This window comes from Polypterus senegalus, chromosome 9 (assembly GCF_016835505.1).
Source record: "Polypterus senegalus isolate Bchr_013 chromosome 9, ASM1683550v1, whole genome shotgun sequence".
NCBI classification, from domain to species: domain Eukaryota; kingdom Metazoa; phylum Chordata; class Cladistia; order Polypteriformes; family Polypteridae; genus Polypterus; species Polypterus senegalus.
Window position 1 is genome coordinate 111,076,444 of NC_053162.1, and position 23,435 is coordinate 111,099,878.

Sequence of the window (23,435 nt, forward strand, 5' to 3'; positions counted from 1 at the left end):
TTATTAAGCAACTGGGTTGGAACAAAAATCTGCAACCACTGCAGCCCTCCAGGGTGACTTTGCCCATCCCTGGCCTAGACCCATCTGGTTGGGAAGACCGAACCAGATGTCATATCGAAAGAGAGCATCCACGTTGGCACGAAGGGAACTTTGGCGATGTTTGATCGAGAATTTGTAGGGATGGAGGTTCAAAAACCACCTTGCGACACGTGAATTCAACTACTTCTGTAGGGCCAGCTACTGTAAAGGTGCATGGTCTGCCACAAGAGAGAATTCTTTGCCAAGGAAGTAGTACCTCAGCTATTAAATAGCCCATTTAATCAACAAAGCTTCCACCACAGAATACCTGGTCTTGAGCTCAGGTACATTATCAGCTGTTTAGCACCATTGATGCTTTGGCTTAACAATGCACCAAACCATAACAGTTCAGATTGGCTAATTGTTCCGTCTTCATTCATTGTAGTCTCTTGTACCTGACCATAACCAAGATGAGGACAAAAAACACATGAAGCAAGTGGGTGGTGAAAAGTGCTCAGTGCTGTTATTAACAAAAAAAAAAAAAAAACAAATCCAAATAGGAGCCCAAGTGCAGTGCTCCAAACTGTCAATAAATAAATAAATAAACAATCCATAAAAACAACCAAGTGTTAGTGGAGGTTAAAACAATGCAGGAGTCTTTAAAATTCTCAGTTCCCGGATTGTCCCTTTAAAAACTGGTGGCTCTCCGGCTCATCCTATTTGGACCTCACAGCCTGGAGAGACATGAACCAACAGGTGCAGACACCCTTCAATCCTGGCCCGTATTCCTGCAGCCAGATCCAAGGCATTCCATGGGGAGCCACAGGACCCTGCTTCCATACCCACTGCTGGCTTTCCAGGCTCCACCACCACCAATCCATCCTCCCACCACCACCAATCGCTTGCTTCACCCAGCAAGAGGGCCCTCCAGAGCATAACAATCACTCCTGCTCCCAGGTTACTCAAAAGGAGTGATCCCCAATCCCCCTCCTGAGCGCTGGCCGCACACTACACCTGTTTCTCAATCTAAACACCATCTCACTACCGCGCCTGCCTTTCTCTCCATCTCAATAACCTCTGATCAATTTTTCCTGCCTTTTTTCTCCTTTTTCATTACTTTTTCTCTTGTGACGGCTCACTCTTATAAAGCACTGTGAGCACAGTGTCTCAATCATGCACCACAGTAAGCCGATGAAGCAATTGAGAAAGACCACACCCTCACATGTGGGTGCATCTCCCCTCCAATTACTTCACCAAGTTCTTGCAGCTGGTGAGTGTGCCATGGAGAATAAGCTGACCAATAAACTATTTATTAAAACTGCCATTCATTCAGGGCAGCCCTGCTATACCATACAGACCTGTGCCCCTTGGCTGCATTGTACCACACAGACCCCTAGAACCCTCGGCTAGAGACTAGTCCCAACTGATTATGCTACCCGATATCCCAAAGCTGTCCCTCTGTGCACAGCTACTTCCAAAGCAATCACATGGGAATTAGTAGGGGTCTTTGTGCGATCAGGGGATGCCCTTTACCTCTGAGTCATTCAAGGAAACTGCCAAGTTACTTAAGATAAAGCATTTAAAGACCTTGTTATATCATTCTTAAACTGATGGTCTAGTGAAGCAGTTTAACCAGACCCTCAAACAGATGCTACGCAAGGTGGTCAGCAAGAATGGAAGGAACTGTTATCAGTTCCTCCCCATCGTCCTTTTTGCCTATCAGCCTCATTAGCCTGTACAGGTTTTTCACCATTTGAATTATTGTATGGACAGCAACCATAGGGCATATTGAATATTCTAAAGCAGTGCTTCCCAAATTCGGTCCTGGGGACCCACTGTGGCTGCAGACTTTTGTTCCAACTAGCTTCTGTTTTTGGACTCCTGGGCTAATTAACACTAGAATTACCAGAGCCTACAAAAAAACTCGTAAATCCGTCCCACCTTAAATCGCTTTTTAAATCTCTTCACACCTCTCTGCCATCATCCTTTGTCTTCTAAATGTGCTGATAAAGAGAAGCTAGAAGCAGCCGGCTATTCTATCTCCCCACCAATTTAGAACGTGCACGAACTTCTCCAAGCCCATGCCTTGATTGAGTATCTGGGATAGTGAAGTGGAGTTTTAGAGTGGAAATAATAGATTGTTATTTGGAACACACGCATTTGATGTCTGTTCCGTTTCTACAGTAAGCTGTGTAAACACATTGTTAAAACAGAAACGTTTTTTATATTCTAGTAGTAGATAACAAAATGTAGGCATAAACTATATAATGTATGAAGCCTGAAGTCCAAATATCAAAGAAATATTTTCACAAAAGGTACAAATATAAGACAACAATTGCGCTTTTATTCAAAATTATAGCTACAGAAAAAAAAAGCCGCCTTAACATGTGACATTGACACTCACTAATTACGACCACCTCCGTGTCTCAATACATTCAGCTACTGACTGGGAATCAAAAGGTCACAAGTTAGATTCTGCAGTATTCTGTTTTGAGAAGTAAACTGCTCCTAGTCTTACTATTTTAGAATAAAAGCATACATTTGATTTCAGTCTGTAACAGCCAGTGTAATTTATGATCCTTATAAAGGTTAGGTTTTTTTTTTTATAATTCACTTTTCATTTTCTCAGTCGCGTTCAGAATCAATCCATACAACCCCATCTGACACGGCTGTTTTCACATAAAGACGCGCTATAGCTCTGCAGTGTACCATGATGCATACTAATGCACCCCAAAGGGTTCTGACACACAAACGCTGACAAAGCTGCCTTCTTCGTATCTCACTGTCACTTGATTTTCTTTTTATTCAGTTTTATTGAGTGTTCCTGCCAGTCCCCGCATGATGTTGTATGCTGTTTCTTTTGTACTCCAGGACATGCAGAGGAGAGAATGGTAAAGAGCAGTAACTTCGGCGCTATATGCAATCATCAGACACTCCCCATCTCCCCGTGTCGCTCAAACACAGGAACATATGTTGGTGTAAAAGTATAACAAAAGTGCACTTTTATTCAAGTGCACTTTTTCCATTGCCTTTTCCTGTAAGAAGCAATGTACACACTTTTCTCTATGCTGTGGTTTATATTACACACCTGAAAGAAAGAGACAATATATGTAAAAACATAATCACACTAATGCAATATTATTTGAAAACGAACAGCGAACCTGTGACTTTTCAGCATTTGGTGGATAAAGTGCACCATCCTTATAACTCCTATAATGCTGCCTACCTAGATGGCATAGTTATCTATTCCAGCACATGGAAGAAACACCTATAGCAGGTTCAAGCAGTAATGCAAGTATTAGGTGAACCCAATCACTGGATTAATCCAAAGAAATGTTTCTTTCGATTGGATAAACCCAAATAATTAGGCTAATTGGTGGGTCCGGGTACTGAGAGACCACAGTGTTCCAAAGTAAATGCCATATTGAAATGGCCCCATCCAAAGACCAATAGGCAAGTCCAAGTCTTTCTCAGCTTAGCGGGCTATTACTTTGTACCCTGATTTTCTGAGAGAGTGACGCCATTGACTGATTTGACAAAGAACAGAGCTCTTGTCACACTTGGGTCACAGATTTGCACAGAAACAGAGGAGGTTGTAGAGACAGGAACTTTATTCAAACACTGCAAACGAACATATGTCTCTTTCAAAAGTTTAACATATTTAGGACTTTTTTTTTTTTTGTTTCTTTTTTCCCAGGGCTGAATATTTTTCCAAAAACTAACATTTTTTAAAAAAGAACTCAAAGGAATTGTTTAAGATATCAAATCAACAAAAAATATTTACTTTTGACAAATGTTACTGTCTAGCATGTTGTATACTATGATTACATACTATGATTTCACATACATATCACATACGTGTTACACAGCAAAGTCCTGCCAAGTCTGATCTCACTCAAAGTAGCCAAGTGGATGCATTGCCACATTGCACTGCTTACAATATGTGTTGCACTGGTGTTTCCTTTTCAATTGTCTGTTGCTGCACTTTCTCATATATATTTTTAGTGTGTACTGTAGAGAGACAAGTCACCCATTTGACATCATGCCATGCCACTGCCACCAAGTTTTCTACCCGCATGAAAACCATATTGTCTCCTCTTTTTATCTTCAGTCTGTCTGGTTTCAACTGTGAAACCATGTGTCTCCTGTTCACCTTTACTGTGCCACAAGCTCCAATTCCCCTGCTCTGTAGCTCCATGAACACTTCTGGTGATGTATAAAAATTGTCCATGTACACAACATGACCCAAATGTTCATAGCCCTGAAGCAGCTCCAGCACAACCTGACTGGTCAAGGGACAGTTCTCTCTTTGAAAGGAATACTTTCCTGTATATGGAATTACTTTCAGGCAGAAACCAGTGTTTCCTTCTGCCAGTACAAAATCCTTTTTGCCATACTTTGTGGGCTTGTTTGGTATATATTGGCAGAAAAAAGGAATCCCTTTTATTTTATTATAGATTCATGCACAGAAAAATCATGGCCAGGCTTATGAAATTGTTTATATGTTGGTTCCATAATGTCAAGCAGGGGCTGAACTTTATACATGGGGTTTTAGCCTGGCTCACCCCTTGGGATTTGCTTCTGTTTATTACAGAAGTGAATAAAACTTTGCAGCAGCATGTACCTAAAACGCAGAATAACCTGCTCAAAGCCACCAGGGGACAAAGCACATTTGGATAAATGCTCCCTGAAGATATATCACCAGTGTAGTCCCATTTCTATTTGTAATGTCACCACAACGCTCTTCATCTTGTCTTTTGTTGTGGGTTTCCACTTTGAAAAATGAGAATGCAATGCAAGCGCCGCCCACGATTAAAAAAATTGCTCTGCCTACCTGTTTGTCTCATTTGACAGTAGCTGAAAAGCGGCATCAGGAGAAAGCAGCCTGAAGTAGTCCAGCGGCTGGTAATCTGTCGTGTCCAACAGCAAGCCGTGCCATCTTATGAAGTCCGGTAGCCAGCTCATCTCCCACGGATCAATGACTGAGTATTCCTCCCACGCGGACCTTGCCGTAGGTGAATCGGCGGCGCGAATACCAACCTCCTGATAACTGTCAACAAAATCAGGTTCTGAAAAATAAGAGTCCGACTCAGCGATAATGCGCAAAACATCGTCTGCCGAGTATTTTCATTTCTGAACTCGCTTCACTCCCCTGTGAGATGTCATTATCATCTTGCCTTTGTTTACATTTGTTTACATTTCGCAACTCACGCACATGCAAGGATTAGTTGCCGAGTCAATGAGTCCAACATTCCTCCAAGCACAGAGGGAATGCCTGTGATGTGACAGTGAGTTTTGTCGCCATTAACAGCTGATTGTCGCCCTTTGTCCCAGGATGTTGACTTTTGTCGACATTCGCCCTCAACCCCTCCTGTCGACAAAAATTGACATCCATCCTAAAAGAGTTAGACGTGCTCCTTGACAAGATAGAGATGACAGTTTTGTCTCACAATTAAAAGAATGCAAACATATCTTCCTCTTCAAAGGAGTGGGTGTCAGGAGCGGGACCACTAACAGGAGCAGAGAATGTCCGGGAAAGAGAGAGAGAGAGAGAGAAGCAAACAATCCAAAACCAACAGGTGCTGTTCAGGCTTTTAAGTATCATGCGTGAAGCATATCACATGACAGAGCAGCCGCAAGTAAGCCCAGCAAGTAAGGTAGTCTATCAGCGTTTTTAGGAAGGGTTTTTCGAGGAGTGTCCGTATCCTTTAGGGGTGCTGAACAATGTGGTGTAGGACTTTAACGCAGAAATTTCATTTAGTGACTTAAAACAGTCTCTTTTGTCGTCGCCGATCTTGAAATCTCCTAACTTCTCCTTGCCTTTCATTATCCAGACAAAAATTTTGAACACAGGTCTTGGTGCCGTGCTGAGCCAAAACGTTGATGGTGTTGAGCTTCCCGTCATGTTCCTGAGCTGGAAACTGTTGGAATGAGAAAACAGGTATGCAGCAGTGGAATGGGAGGCCTTGGCAATCAAATGGGTGATTGCACAGCTGAGATATTATCTCTTGGGCTGTGAGTTTTTACAGTGGATGGCCTTACACAAGGAATCAAACTGACGTGTCACAAAGTGGTTTCTAGACCTGGAGTCTTACAAGTTTTTGCTCATTTATCAGCAGGATTCTCTCCACACTAATTTCAATGATCTTTCTTGGGTTCATGACCTCTCAGTCAAGAATATATATATTATTTTATTTACCACAATACCTTCTTTGTTAGGTGATGTTTTAGATGACATTAGAATATAATGTCACACAATACTCACAAAAGGCTTCCTCCTACTTTTTCTCTTTCTCCTTTCCAAGTCAGTGTTCCCCTACAGGTACGTTGACTCTACTAACTTAGAGAAAGAGGTCCCTTTAAAACTCTGACCAGGGAATACTTTTAGATCAGGCAGATTAGAAAAGTGAGATGATAGACTATATACAGTGACCCTTGGGATGGGTGATAGGAAAAAGTTGACCAATCATCTCCTTAGACATCACCAGATAATAATGTTATTGCCGTAGATGGGGCATCACTGTTTTTCACTGAGTAAGCCAAATTTTCTCTTCTGCAGTTCCTGTAATTTTCAATTTGGTCACAGGGTGTCCTCATAATAATTAGTGATGCTTTATAACATGGTGTGAAATAAACAAACTCTGGCGCTCTGGCACACTCATAATGTTGAACCCCAGAACAAAGGAAGTTGTCAGATTATTTATTTGCATCTTGCAGAGTAAAATATAATCAGATTTGTGTCTGTTTGGTAACGATGCATTTAAAGTTTGTAGTTTAAATGCAATGCATGTACAATGCATTTGCAACCTATCTATATACAAATAAGATATAATCAACTAGAGTAAACAAACAAATAAGACATGTTAAAATCATTAGCAAAGTAACATCCATTGTCAATGGTAAGGAAGCAGGTAAACAGTCTTCAAGTCACAATTATATCATAGATAGCGCCAATGATACCAGTGCATGCATGTCCTTTGTTACTATATCTACTATATATTAAAACACTAAGGTCTGTGTGTCCAGTCCCATAGAGCCATTTGATTGGTCAGTTTCCCTTTGGTGGTGAAACAAAAGAGGAAGTGTTAGAGGTAAGATGCATGATGAGGAGTAATGGTGTAGGACATATACTGAGAGAGTTGAATTCAAAGATGGCAAGTATAAAACTAGACAGGAGGTGAGAATGTAGCATTGAAAATAATGACTGACTCTGAGAACTAGGCTTTACTGAAACACACTTGAGAAAAGGAGCGCTAGTAAAGAGACATTCACACACACACACAAATACAGAGGAAAGGCATTAAAAGTACACATAGAGCTAGAGATACTAAACATTTTTTATTTATTCTATTACCTATTTTCAAAAGTGCACATGTATATTACCTTTAGTACCTACATAGTCTTGGTGCCTGTTGATTTTATTGATTTTGTCAAAATCAAAGAACATTCCCAGTGAGGCTAGAGCTTGATTGCAGCATTCGCAGGTTGGATTTTGCCATGGAAACATTTGGACAATTTTAGGCGAGACATATGTGCTCAATATATAATTTTGAGTTGAATAATTGTATGCTTTGTGCTCATGGAGCTCAAGTGAATTCTGTGCATTGCTGTACTCTTGGATCTTTGAAAGGAAGGGACTGTAAAGTGGTTTTAAATACTATTGAAATGCTGTCTGAGTCCTCAAGACTGATCAATATTTTTTCTGGCATAGAGGTAGGTGGGAGGTGACAAAATTGGGCAGATCCTGTTTGACAAAGTTTCAGATTTGAAGGTAGTGAAAGAAATGTGTTCCTGGAAAGTTAAATTTGGAGTGTAATTGCTCATAGGATGCAAAGACTTGTCTGTGTGCAGATCTCTAAGTGATTTAATCCTGAATGTTTTCCAGATGTTAAAAACTGCATAAGTTTGAGAGGGTGGAAAAAGGTGGTTCTCATGCAGAGGTGCCACAGATAAAAGCTTCTCTATCTTAAAATACTTCCTACATTGGTTCCATATTCTGAGTGAGTGAAGCACAATTATGATGTTAGTATATTGGCAATAACTTGTATTTATTGGGGTACAAACCAAGGAATATAAAGAAGTAACTGCAGGATTTTATTTCTATTGCAGAGCAAGCCTGTGCATGTTCATTTATTTGTGTCAATGTCCAGGTTTTTATAGCTTGTATATTTGCTGCTCAGTAATAAAACTGAAAGTTAGGTAGAGCCATGCCACCTTCCGACCTTAGGTCTTTGTAGGGTCACCATTTGGATATGTGGATGTTTTGAATTCCAAATATATGAGGGTATGGTTGAATATAATTTCTTAAAAAATGATTAATTGATGTATATTGTAATGTTTTGAAATAAAAAGAGAAGCTTAGAAAGGATATTTATCTTAACAGTGTTAATTCTTCCAGCTAAAGTGAAGTGAAGGATTCACCATCTATGCAAGTCTTGCTTGATTTTTTGCCATACAGATGCCAAAATTTGTTGATAAAGAATTTTATGTTTACTTGTGATGTTTACCCCAGGTATTTAAACTGATCTGCGATGATAAAAGGGAAGGTGTCCAATCTAATATTATGTGCTTGAGAATTCAGTGGAAAGGGCACACTTTTATTCAAATTGATTCTGAGACCAGAAATCTTTTGAAAGTCTGTTAGTGCTATTAGGACTGGAGGCACAGTATTTTGTGGATCAGATATATACAGTACCATATCATCTGCATATAGAGAAATTTTCTGTTCAAGTCCTTCTCTGATAATCCTCTTTATCTCATAAGCATTTCGACAGTGAACTGCCAGTGGCTCAGTGGCGGCTGCAAAAAGCAGTGTTGACAGGGGGCATCATTTTCTGGTACCACCTTCTAGTTTATACTAGTTTGAATTAATGTTGTTAATACAAACAGAAGCTTTTGGATTGGTATATAGCAGTTTGATCCATGCGCAAGTGTTCAGGCCAAACCAAAACTTCTCCAGTGTAGTGAAAACATAGTTCCATTCAATCATATCAAATGCTTTTTATGCATCCAATGATAATTTCATCTTTAGGATGACTTTGTTGGTGAATGTGTTACATTAAACAGGTGTCAAAGATTAAGCTAAGTGTCTGCCTTTAATAAATCCAGTTTGGTCGTATTATTGAAGGGAGCAGTTTCTCCATCCTTCTAGCTACGACTTTGGAGAGTAACTTAACATCATTATTCAGAAGTGAAATTGGTTTGTATGATGCACATTGTAATAAGTCCTTATTTTGTTTAGGAAAGACAGTAACTAATGCTTGGCAAAAAGTTTGGTGAACAATTGTATTGTTTCTAGCTTCTGTAAATGTTGCTAATAAAAGAGGTACTAGCTGAGTTGAGAATTTCTTAGAAAACTCAGCAGGGTAGCCATCAGGGCCTGCTGCTTTCCCACTCTGAAGTGAGTTTATAACATCTAGTAATTCTGATAGTGCCAGAGGTTTATCCAATTCCTCTACAATAGGAGTATCTATTTGTGGTATCTGTAATGCATCCAGAAATGCATTAGATTGTGTCTTGTCTTCTTTAGACTCAGTAGAATATAAGGATTTATAGCAGTTTCTAAATGTGTGCATTATATTTTTATGGTAAATGATTTTGTCTCCATCTGTGTTGGTGATTGCTAAGATTGCATTGTTAACTTCTTGCTTGTGAATATGTTGAGCTAAGATTTTATTTGCTTTTTCTCCATGTTCATAGTTTGATGTCTTGAATTGAATGAGTTGTTCAGTTTCTTCAGTTGTTAATTTGATGAGTTCTGAATGCAGAGCCTGCTTTTTCCTATGATGTGCCTCACTTGGACACCTGGCATGTTTTTGATCTATTCTAGTAATTTCGCTAATTAGCTCTGATACCTTCTTGGCTTCCAAATTTATTTCTGTTGGAAAAATATCAGATAATTTGTCGTCTTAAGAAGGCCTTCAGAGTTTCCCAGAGTATACCTGCAGAAACCTTTTGAGGATGTATTTGTCTCTAAGAAAAAAATGATTTTTTGGATATAAATTCTGTACAGTTCTCATCTACTAATTAGAGTGAATTAAGACGCCATCTGCAAGATGAGTATATGGGGCATAATGATTTTAGCTCCAAGATCAAAGGGGCATGGTTGGAAATAACAAGAGCATCGTACTTACAAGATTTAATCATAGGCAAGAAATTGTTATCTACAAAGAAGCAATCAATTCTTGAGTAGCAATGATGCACTGGTGACTACAGGGTGGTCCAGATCTAATTATGCAATTTTCATTACACTATAACTTATTAAGTTTATTACTCCGAGCCTGTATCCAACTGAATGGAGGACAAGTGGGACATTACATGGAAAATCAGTCCATTTTTGTTTATTACAAGATATTTTGAACAATTCTTTTGTCTTGTATTGTTTTCCTGTATTGCATTAAAAGTTGCATAAGAGTTTGGGTTTAGAAATCTCCAAGGGTCTGATAAGTTGTGGTCAGTTACAAACTGTGTAATTGTCTTTGCAGTGTTAGTTGTCATCGCCCCTGTGATGCCCCAACTCTCTCTAACTGTCCTTTTGTCTTATTGCAATGACATAGTCAGCAGGATTTCTACTGGAAGATGTCAGAGCCAGTGAATCTGACTATACTGATAGCTGCCCTGATGGAGGAGGTCCAGAGGCTGCCAATACAGGAGGTGAACCAGGGGGCTTAAGTGGCAGAGTCTGAGAGCCATCTAACTGCCTGGGTGGCACTCCATTAGTTGGACCCTTCCACGTGTTCTTACCTCTTTGTCCCATGGATGAAACTGAGACTTTGTTCCTTATCTGTGAGCAGATGGCGGTTAGACAGATTACTGGCACATTTTCTGACAGGTGAGGTTCAGAGGGCTTATTTTGAACTTGATGAGCAAGCCATGGGGGGCTATGATCAGTTAAAATCTGAGATCCTTGCATGCTACAGTGTGACTGCAAACATGCAAGCTAAACAGTGATGCAAATGGTGTTTTGCTCCAGAGTAACCTACGTGCTGACAGGCCTACAAGTTGTGGAGTAAGCTTGGATGCTAGCTAAAGCCAGGAACTAATTTGCCCAAGCATATAGCTGAAAAGGTCACCTATGAAAACTTTATAAATACGTTCCCCTAATCTCTTATTCGACAGATCCGCAGGCAAGCATAGAAGCACATTGACTCTCTGATTGAGATCATCAAATGTCTCTAGCTGGGTATGCAAGTCGAGTGTTCAAAACATCCAGATGAACACCGAATACTTGAAAAAGATTGTGGCCATCGAAACAAGCCCAACCAGCATGACATTGACCAACCCCAGGGTAAGAAAAAATCTCCACCTCACCTCTACTGCTTCAAGTTCAGATAGGCAGGGCACATTATATCTAACTGTCCTTGGTTGAATTTGCCAGTTGACTGAAACTGGTAAAAGGGAGGAAGGTATAAGGTGTTGCTTTAGTCAACCCATCTACATGCACAGGTGTGGTGGCAGTGAACAGATATAAAGTCTTTGCACTGATTGATTCAGGGAGTAACATTTCATTTGTTGCTCGCCAGTGTGTGCTTCCGCAACAGTGGGGCTTTGGAAGGACCAGTCTGACATGTATCCTCTACAAAACGCACTTGTACAAATTTGCTACTTGTGTAATTATATTTCAAGGGAAATCTCACGCCCTTAAAGCTGTTGAGATGCAGAATCTTCCCTTCCCTGTTATACACAGGTGGGACTGGTCCCACAGTAAAAGCAATCAATCACTTGTGGTGAAAATGGGTCTTGCTGTGGATGGGGAATCCCTATCCCAAATTAGTCTAATGGACATCCAAAAAGAAAGCTGGGGTGGGGAGGGGTGAGCCACTCCCTTCCTCCACTATTCTTGGATATATTGCCCAATTACACAGGAGATTCAATAAGATTTGACTCATTTTAAAAGAAAATATGGACCATGCACAATCAGCACAGGCCTGCCTATATAACCAAGGCTCGACCTTCTGTGAGTTCCAACCTGAAGACAGGGTCATGGTCTTCATCCCTACCTCACACTGTAAATTACTGTCTCACTGGCAAGGCCTCTATGAGATAAAAGAAAGAAAAGCATTAGTTGATTGTTTGGTGTAACAACCAAATCATTGACCAAGTGAATGTATTTATCACGTCAATCTTCTGAAACCATGGAAGGAAAGGGAGCCTGATTGTTACTCTGAACAGCCACATGCCATCTTTGTCCATAGGGAAAATAGAGCTTGAAGCAGCCATCCAGATGATTGCCTAGTACCTGATCAACCACTGTTAACTGATGTTGGAGTTGATTATTTTGGTCCTTTTCACATCAAAAGAGGACAAAGTCTGGTCAAGAGGTATGGAGTAATGTTCACTTGCTTAACAACCAGAGCTGCAACATAGAGATTTTGCATAGCCTAGACATTGATTCTTGTATCCAAGCCATACGCCGATTTATGTGCAGAAGAGGACAAGTTAAAATCATGCGCTCAGACAATGGAACAAACTTCTTTTTGAGCAGAAAGAGAGCTGTGAGAAGCAATTAAAAATTTGGAGCAAGAAAATGTCAGTAATGCTATGATGCAGAAAGAAATCAAATGGATTTTCAGTTCACCATCAGCCTCTCATCAATGTGGAGTGTGGGAAAGACTAATCAGAAGCATTAGAAAGATTTTAAACTCAACACTAAACCAACAAACACTTGATGATGAAAGTCTTCAAACAATGATGTGAGAAGTGGAATCAATTATCAATAACAGACCTCTCACAAAGACACCAGATGAACCAAAGGATTTGGAGCCACTCACACCCAACCACTTATTGTTAATGAAGATACCACCTGATATGCCTCCTGAACTCTTTTCCTAAAATGAATACAATACACTCGAAGATGCTGGAAGCAAATTCTATACTTGACTGATTTGTTCTGGAAAAGATGGATTAAAGAGTATTTGCCATTACTTGAAGAACGTCAAAAATGGCTTGCACCAAGAAGAAATTTTGAACCAGGAGACGTTGTTTTAATTGTAGATAAAGCTACTCCCCACAGTTCCTGGGTAATGGGTTGAGTCATCAAGACAATGCCAGATGCCAAAGGTGCAGTCAAAAGAGTTTGTGTGCAGACCAAAACCAGCACACTGGACAGACCCGTTAATAAACTATGCCTGCTTCAAGAAACAGCCAATGTTTGAAATAAGAATTTTTTTAAATGTTTGTTTGCAGTGTTATTGCTAGTGATTTGAAAACAATAGTTAATGTAAAAGTAAATTAATTGGCTGATATTGAAGTAGAGTAAAATAATTGTCTCTAGTTCTGCATAGCTAATTAGGGGCCGGAAATGTAAGAGCCAATCTTGGAAAGTTAAAGTTTTGCATTAAACAAACAATTAAGTTTAATGCAAACTTAATTAATTAAAAACTTAATTAAACAATTATTAGTGTTTGCTTAATTTGAATAGAATATACATTTCTTTCATAGACATAGACAATGGTATAGTCTTCTCCCCCTGTAAGTTAGTAAGAAATAGAACCTTCTTGCTATAACTGAGATACAGTATGTTAATTGTGTCAGTTGTTGTTTAGGTCCTAGTACACAGGGACTTGAAAGACTCATTTTCAACTTAGATAGGCATACAGTTTTCTGACCGTTTTGAAATGGTTCAGAAATATTTGGAAATGATTTAACTGAATGAGCAAACTTAAAGAAATGTAATAAGATTTAAGCTTTGAAGAGAACTTTTCTTAACAAGAACTTTTTCTTTCTTTTGCTATTTCAATGTTTTCTTTTTTGTGTGAACTGTTTTACTTTAAATTTCAACTAAAACTTTTAAAAACTAAAATATTTGTCCGTGGAATCATTTCATCGCATCAGGCTTTTGGTGAATCACATTTTTATGCTAGAGCTGCTGAACTGTGGTAAATTTGGAAAAAAACACAGCTTCATTTTCATCAGAAAACTTGCCATCTGAAGGTGTTGAACTTGAACTGGAAACTACAATCTGAGATTGAGGACACTTGTGCTCCAGAACTCATCAACGAAAGAAAAAGAACTGAGCTATCCCGAGGTACTGTGCTCTTATCTTCTATCTCTGCATGATTGTAAATGAAAGCAAGGTTGCCATACCTGAACTTGAGAAGATTTAAGAGACTGTGATATTATATAAGACATGGTGGATGATCGCTTGTGCTTTTGCCTGAGACATGGAAGCCTTGCTGTAAGGAAGTTATCTGTTGTCAGAGTGCTAGATTGTGACATTTTGTTGCTGCCTGGAAACGCGCTGTCACTTACTTGAGCTGCTGTCATGGCAACATCTAATCATAGCTCAAGTGAAGTTGGGAGTGATCTGAGCATGGACTCAAAGTCAGAGAATGTAATTGGAGATCTTAAAGGTCATCTAAGTCAAAGAAAAGATTTACTTTTTAAGCTTAAGACTGAAATCGAAAGCATGAAAGACAACTCCAGAAAACCATATTGAAGTAGCACAGAAGCGTGAAACCTTTTGTGAGACGTGCGATCAGGCTGAAGAGCTGAAATAAAGAGTAATATCTGCACTAACAGACACAATCTTTTTGACGTGTTAGCTCAGAATCAAGCTGAATGTCAGAAAGCAATCACTGAAATGGCTAAATCTTTAATAAACAAAAGATAGCTCCTACTCCATCACCTCCTGCACCGTGTGGTAAAGTACCACACAGACATGTCCCTTTATTTTTAGGTGACCCCTTGGCTTATACAGAACATTATCAGAGCCTTTGATCATGCTGTAGGGGTTGTATTAGAGAACCCCCAAGATAAGTTGGACTATCTGATCCAGTATACCAGAGGTTCTCCACAAGATATTATTAAAGGCTGTTCACGAATGTCACCAAAAGCAGGCTACTTTGAAGCCAGAAGTTTGCTTTAAAGATATTATGGTAATGAGTTATTCGTGGCAGACACATATCTCAATAAAGCATTAAAATGGCATCAGATAAAGCAAAATGATGGGGAGGCTCTGAAAGATTACACTAACTTCCACTCAATTTGTATAAACACTATTAACAACATAGGGAATGGTGGGGAATTCAATAACAGTCATAATGTGCGTGCTATTAAGAAACGACTTTCTTTGAGAAACGAATGGATGAGGTATGCTTACGAGCGTCAAGAAAATAAAAGAGATCAGGCATACCGGAACTAATTAACTTTTTGCATTGCAAAGCTGAAATGCTGTTACATCCTGTGCACAGTGCATTTCATAAGACTACACATATAAATAGAAAAAAGGAAGGATCGACAAGAGTGAGTTTCCGCTGAAGAGTGGCCAGAGATTACAATACAATTATTTCTGATGCTGCTGAAAAAGGGACTCGAGAAACCTTGGTCAAAAAGACTGTTAATGATGTCTGTGCAATTAAAAAGGCATGTGTATTCTGCAATGGCCAGCATACCCTTGCTGAGTGTAGTAAAATCAAAGAACTGCCACATAAAGAAATAACTGACTTTTTAAAATCTAAAGGTTTATGCTTTCGTTGTATCAAACAGGGGCACCTTGGTAAGAATTGTAAAGAAAGAATGAAGTGTCAGACATGTTCTTTGTAAAACCCAGATATCCAGCCCATCAAAAAGATAGCTGAGCAACATCTAAAGTTACAGCCAGTGTGGCAACATCTACAGAAAGGGAAGTTGAGACTGGAACTTGTGGCTTTACTGGGGCCGGTGAAGAATGTGTGCTGCATGTGGTTCCTGTTAAGGTAAAATCTAAGAAAAGTGAAAGGTATGTAGAAACATACAGCAGTACAGTAACAATTTGCAATGAAAAGCTCCAGAGACAAATAAACCTTCAAGGGAGAAGAACACAAGTATTCCTCAAAACTATGAGTAATAATGAAAATGATTCAAAAATGCTAACCCAATGTTCTGTTTTATCAGATTTGTAAGTATGTGGTCTCAATGATGATGAATATATTGATTTGCCAAAGGTCTTTACACAGGTCTCCATTCCAGTGAACAGAGAAAGTATTCCACTACAAGAAGGTATCAATAAGTAGGCATATCGTAAAGAGGTACATCTATCTCATATTGACTCTGAAGTTGATCTTTTAATAGGAATCAACTACCCAGAAATCTTCAAGCAGTCGCAAATTAAACCTAGCCAAGGAGGTGGACCTCATGCTATGAAGACTGCACTTGGATGGGTGGTTGCTGGACCATACAAAGAGATAGTTGACCACACACAACAAAGTAGTAAGCTGCCCAAAGATTCAATTGGTCAAGTGGTCTTTGATTGCATTGCCATCTACCAGGGGACTTCACTTAATGAGCAATTATTGAAAGGTCCTGACCTAACTAACACCCTAACCGGCGTCCTTACAAGATTCAGAAAGGAGCCAATAGCATTAATGGCAGACATTAAGTCAATGTTCTACCAAGTTAAAGTACCAGATAAAGACACTGATCTTTTATGCTTTTTATGGTGGCCTGAAGGTAAAGACCTGGAAGAATTCAAAATGACAGTACATCTTTTTGGTGCTACTTCTTCACCCATTTGTGCTTCTTATGCTTTGCGTAGAACTGCCAAAGATGCCAGAAATACATTTTCTGAAGAAGCTGTTAACACCATTCTCAATAACTAATATGTGGATGACTGTTTAAAGTCGGTGGCAACAGAAGAACAAGCAATAAAACTGGCAAAGGACATCCAAGCTCTATGCCTCAAAGGTGGATTTCACTTGAGTAAGTGGGTGAGTAGCAACAAAGAAGTTTTGTTGTCTATTCCTGAACAAGACTTGAGCCACAGTCTCTGTCCCACAGAACATGCCCTGGGCGTCCAGTGGTGCTCAGAAATGGACAGTTTCAAATTTCAGATTAAGTTACAAAACAAGCCGGCTACAAGGCACAGTATTCTGTCTATTGTCAGCTCAGTTTATGATTCACTTGGTTTTCTAGCACCCGCCATACTTCCAGCAAAGCTTATTCTAAGAGACTTATGCAAAAGAGAAATTTGGGTGAGATGAAGAAGTACAAGTCAGACACATTCAGAAATGGAAAAAATGGATGGATGACTTATAGTTACTGGCAGAATATAAAGTGAACAGGTACGTCAAACCTACCTGGTTTGGAACCATAAAGTCAGCACAAATGTACCATTTTGCAGATGCCAGTGAAGATGGATATGGCACTGTCATTTATCTTGTCTTAACCAATGAAGAGGGCAAAAAGAGGGCAATTGTTCATTCCTGATGGGCAAGTCTAGAGTTGCATCATTGAAGCATCTCATGATTCCAAGATTGGAGCTCACAGCAGCGATTGTGGCAGTCAAAATGGACAAAATGCTAAAAGGTGAGTGTCAACCACCCTTACAAGAATCTACATTTTGGACTGACAGCACCACAGTGCTAAAATACATTTCAAATGAAAAAAACTTGATTCAAGACCTTTGTTGCCAACAGAATCTCCGTGATCAGAGATCATTCACAACTTTCACAATGAAGATATGTCACATCTGCCCTTAATCCAGCTGATCAAGCATCCAGACGGCTAAGCATAGAACACTTTCTCAAAAGCACCACATGGTCACAAGGTTCAAGTTTCTTAATGAAGCCCGAATGAGAGTGGCCAAAAAGACCAGATTAAGTGAACAATTCACTTTTTGAAGATGATCCAGAAGTTAAAACTTGTACAGTCAACATGACAAGAATAGAGGAGGTGACCGACTAAATCAACAAATTAATCACCTACTTTTCAGTTGGCTATACTTGAAGAAAGCAGTGGCTTGGCTCCTCAAGTTTAAAGACATACTGCTGCACTTAAGAAATTAAAGAAAAACATTTCAACTTGAAGTCAGTCAGTCTAAAAGTAATCCAGAAAAACAAAAATCACGCATCACAAAGCACATGAAAAAGTATAAACTGACTTTAAAACCAAGCCCAGTTTTTCTAGAAGACTTGTCTAAAGCTGAAGCAGAGCTTATCCACCTCAGTCAACAGCAAGAATTTCCAGATGAATGAAAGGCTCTAAAGAAATAGGCTTATGTGAAAAAGAACGGTCAAATCTATAAACTTGACCCGATCATACAAGATGGAATACTGAAAGTTGGAGGAAGACTCAACAAAGCTGCAATGCCTGAAGAAGCTAAACATCCTTCAATTCTTCACAAGGATCTCCAAGGTTATTATATTTGTGCCTTTTTATATTAGTTTTTATTGCTATATTTTTTCTGACTTTACTTGGACATTCAGTTTAGTTTTAGTTTTCCTTCATCATGTGTTTTTAGTTTTAGTTTAGTTTTTATTTCACAAAGACATTTCTATTTTATTTTTATAACTATTAGTTTCAGTTATAGTTTTAGTAATTATGGCATGGAGCTCCTATGGAGTTTAGTTTTGTGTCACAATCAGACAGAACTATACACTTAACAGATTTGGATACAAGTTTAATGTTAGTGGAAGTTTACTACACTACATGGTTTACTATCTGGTTTTGTTTTAGTCTGATAAAAACAAGCATAATCAAAACTAGATACTGCATATGAACAATTTTACACAATTTTATAATTTTTAAAATATTTTCTCATGAAAATCACCGGGGCTTAGGAAAAACAGGGCTGTTAGACTTGAATCAGAGTGCAGACACCACTTAGCTGTATTGAGGGAAACAAAGAAAAACAAGCATGTATTGTCAAGGTTAGGGGCAATATCAGGTATTCTGAGTTGTGAATATGAACAAAAAAAGATAAATTAATTAATTTAATATATAATAAATACAAAAACCCCTTAGTATGTTAGTATGTTTAGTTTTTCATCACTTGGCAGACTCCCTTCGTCTGCCTACCTATGTTTGTATCGCTTCATTGTTAAACAATGTTTTTAAAGCAAAAGTGATTAGTTAGCAACAATATGCAGATTTTGTATGATGACCTAGTCAGTCTCTCGATCAGTGCCGTTTTATTTTTAAAAACCGGGAGTGGTCTCCCCTAGACTTTCTTGTATACTCAGATATGGGGATGGATATTTGAGGAGTAAACCGCAAGACAATGATTATATTTTTATATTATGTACATTAAGGAACCATCAACAACAAACCAAATCAAACTGAACAATTATTGTAAAAGTAAAGTTGAATATATCAGACTCTGCAGCTGCATGAATGAAAAAAAAAATCGAGTGTGTGTTCAGGTAAAGTACCACTTCCGGGTGATGGATTTGGCCCAAAAGTTAATACATATCTACAATTGTGGTGTAACAACCACATGCCGAATTTCATCCATCTATCTAGTTGCGTTTTTGAGTTATCGTGTTTACACACACACAATTCCAAAAAACGGTATTTAAGGACTTTGGGAGGTCTCTAACATCAAGATTTATCAAAATATCAAGGTTTTCATTTTTCATTATTACTTTCTCTATACTTCACATATGAGAAAGTAAAAACGATTTCTCCTGTGCGAAGTGGCAGGTGAATTGCTGTCAACAATAAGCAGTCACTTGAGAAATAAACTGAAACGTTACTCCCTCGTGTTTTTTCTGTCCATATGGTAAACGTTTTGTTGACCAGCACATTCTGATTTAAGCCATTTGAATTACATCTTGATATACAACAAGCACAAAGAAAGGCGGCACATAAATCACTTTCTATTTCACATGCTTTACGCACCCATATTCTGCTTGCTCTGTCATTGCAAATGCTATGTGAACACCTGCCCTCAATCACCAGCTGCCGTTCATTGGATGAATATGTGTAGACGGCTTGTGGTGGATGACTTCCTGTTTTAGAGTTAAAACTTACAAGGGTTAAAGACTAATGGCAAGAATATTCATTCAAAAACAAAAACTAAAAATATTTTGGTAAATTATTAGTTTATTTCAGTTAGTCAGCTACGTTAATAGTTTCATTTAGTTTTAGTTTTTTATTTCAGTTTTGTTAATTATTTTATTTCAGTTTATGAAAATGTTTTTTTAATAATAATTTCAGTTTTGATTTTAGTTTTCATTAACTATAATAACCTTGGTGCTAGCACAGTTACGCCACTCATGTTGGAGTTGATTATTTTGGTCCCTTTCAAGTTAAAAGAGGACAAAGTCTGGTCAAGAGGTATGGAGTAATGTTCAATTTTTTAACAACCAGAGCTGCGCATATAAAGATTGCACGTAGCTTAGACACTGGTTCTTGTATCCAAGCCATAAGCCGATTTATGTGCAGAGGCAGAAGAGGACAAGTTAAAATCATGCACTCAGACATTGGAACAAACTTCGTTTGAGCAGAAAGAGAGCTGTGAGAAGCAATTAAAAATGTGGAGCAAGAAAAAATCAGCAATGTTATGATGCAAAAAGAAATCAAATGGATTTTCAATTCACCATCAGCCTCTCATCAAAGTGGACTGTAGGAAAGACAAATCAGAAGCATTAGAAAGATTTTAAACTCAACACTAAACCAACAAACACTTAATGATGAAAGTCTTCAAACAATGATGTGAGAAGTGGAATCGATTATCAATAACAGACCTCTCACAAAGACACCAGATGAACCAAAGGATTTGTAGCCACTCACACCCAATCACTTGCTATTAATGAAGATACAACCTGATATGCCTCCTGAACTCTTTTCTAAAAATGAACAATACATTCGAAGATGCTGGAAGCAATTTCTATACATGGCTGATTTGTTTTGGAAAAGATGGATTAAAGAGTATTTGCCAATACTTCAAGAACGTCAAAAATGGCTTGCACCAAGAAGAAATTTGGAACCAGGGGACGTTGTTTTAATTGTAGATAAAGCTACACAAGGCAGTTCCTGGGTAATGGGTCGAGTCATCAAGACAATGCCAGATGTCAAATGTGCAGTCAGAAGCGTTTGTGTGCAGACCAAAACCAGCACACTGGACAGACACGTGAATAAACTGTGCCTGCTTCAAGAAACAGTCAATGTTTGAAATAAGAATTTTTTTAAATGTTTCTTTGTAGTGTTATTGCTAATGATTTGAATACAATAGTTAATGTAAAAGTAAGTTAATTGGCTCATATTGAAGTAGAGTAAAGTAATTGTCTCTGCTTCTGCATAGCCAATTAGGGGCCAGAAATGTAAGAGCCAATCTTAGAAAGTTAAAGCTTAGTGTTTGCTTAATTTGAATAGAATATAAATTTCTGGATAGTGGATGGATGGATACATTTCTTTTATAGATAGAGACAATGGTATAGTCTTCTCTCCCTGTAAGTTAGTAAGAGATAGAACCTCTTGCTATAACTGAGATACAGTGTGTTAATTGTGTCAGTTGTTTAGAAATGGGATAGGCACACAGTTTTCTGACTGTTTTAAAATGGTTCAGAAATGTTTGGAAATGATTTAACTGAATAAGCAAACTTAAAGAAATGAAACAAGATGTAAGCTATGAACATAACTTTTCTTAACAATAACATTTTCATTTTTTTGTTATTTCAATTTTTTCTTTTTTGTGTGAGCTGTTTTAGTTTGAATTTGAACTAAAACTTTTAAGAACAAAGATATTTTGTCTGTGGAATCATTTCAGAGTGTCAGGTTTTTGTTGAATCTAATTTTTATGCTAGAGCTGCTGAACTTCGGTAATTTTGGAAAAAACGCAGCTACAATTTGGTTCATATGTTTTTAATTATGACACAATACAACCATGCCAAAAATCTAATGTCCCACATGCATATGTTTTGTATTTCAACATAGTCAACATGTTGGATAGCATTTGATTTTTGACCTTCCATACTTCCGGGATTTAGCTCATATTTATCAAATAAATTTCAGTACATACTGAAATGTGCTGTTATTTTGTTTAGAATTTTAATATGTCCCACAGGGCTCAGTACTCTGACATTTATTATTTTCACTTTCCATTGCAAACTACCATAACATAAGTTTAATTTTCACTTGTATGCATACAACACCCAACTATACCTTTCAGTCCACTGATCCATCCATTATCCCACTTACTATATCCTAACACAGAGTCACGGGGTCTGCTGAAGCCAATCCCAGCCAACACAGGGCGCACACACACCCACACGCTAAGCACACATTAGGGACAATTTAGGATCGCCAATGCACCTAACCTACATGTCTTTGAACTGTGGGAAAAAACCAGAGCACCTGGAGGAAACCCATGCAGACTCAGGGAAAACTTGCAAACTCCACGCAGGGAGGACCTGGGAAGCGAACTCAGGTCTCCTTACTGTGAAGCAGCAGCGCTACAACTGCGCCACCAGTTGTGATGGTATCCATAATTAATTTTATCAGTAAGTTAAAGGAATGATTAGATGAGAATTAGTTTTTTTTAATGGAGAGAATGATGCTGGCCACAATATTATGCCAGTTTTTAACTCACTTCATTGGAATTCATGCATTTATTTCTAGTAAAATGAACTGTAGCAATGTGTTATTCACTGGCTGTTCAATTGGTTGAAAATACTGCAGCAAGAATCAGAAAGTACAAATACTTAACTCTGGTTCTCAAATTTTTACACTAGCTCCCAGGTAGGCATAAGGCTAATTTCAAAATCTTCATTTCAATATACAATGCCTTAAATGGCAAATGCCCTGTTTGCCTATCTGAACTTACCATTACTTGCCAAACAGAATGTGCATTAAGACCTCAATGTGCTCAGCTACGTAAGATTCCAAGGATAATAATAACAATGAGACACTGAGCTTTTAGTAACAGGGCTTCAAAGCAGTGGAATTATTTACCTGCTTATATAACAGATGCTTCTTTAGTCTCAGCTTTTAAATTCAGTCTGAAGACTGACTACTTTAGTTAATCATACTCTGATTAGAGCTGCTTATTAGCTATGCATACTTCATCTTTGTCATGTGCAAAGAATATAAGAAATACAATATACTGTATATAAACCATAACTAACCATCATTTGTCCTGTTTCTCTTATCTTTATCTTGAGGTGTCTCTTGGTGCTGTTGCTCTACTGCCAAGGTATTCTCCTGCCCATCATCACACAAACAACCATAGATATATGGGATGAGTAGCAAGACCCTTAAAGGCCTTCAAAACTAGACTTGATGTTATTTTGGAAGAATTAAGGGATATGTTTAGCAAGATTTGTTGGGCTGAATGGCCCATTCTTGTCTAGAATGTTCAAATGTTCCATACAAAATTCAACTCAGTTATTGAAAGCATTGCAATAAACAGATGGAACATTCTGTTATCAGATTGGCCTACTTGGAAGGCACAGGGGGGTTGGGCAACGATCTGTACTAGGCCTACAGAACCTGTGAACGTGTGTGACTTTGTCGTTCATGATCTCTCTTTCAACTTATCGTGGATACGCGAGTGGTTTATTTTCTCCATGGATACTTCTGACTGGAGTTTTTGTTTTCCATTCTTGTCAACCAGCCATTGTTCAGCAATTAATGGACAGATATTGTTGGGTTCTATGTAAGTTAATCAGTTTCTGATTTATTTTCTGTGAGCTTTAACAAATTTATTTCCTTATGTATAA

General features: G+C 38.4%; 1 protein-coding gene across 1 annotated transcript in view; it reads right to left on the minus strand.

Annotated features, from left to right (window-relative positions):
- urahb (urate (5-hydroxyiso-) hydrolase b) overlaps positions 1-23,435 on the minus strand; it is an 84,515-nt gene that overhangs the window by 15,662 nt on the left and 45,418 nt on the right. The gene's annotated exons all lie outside the window — the stretch shown is intronic.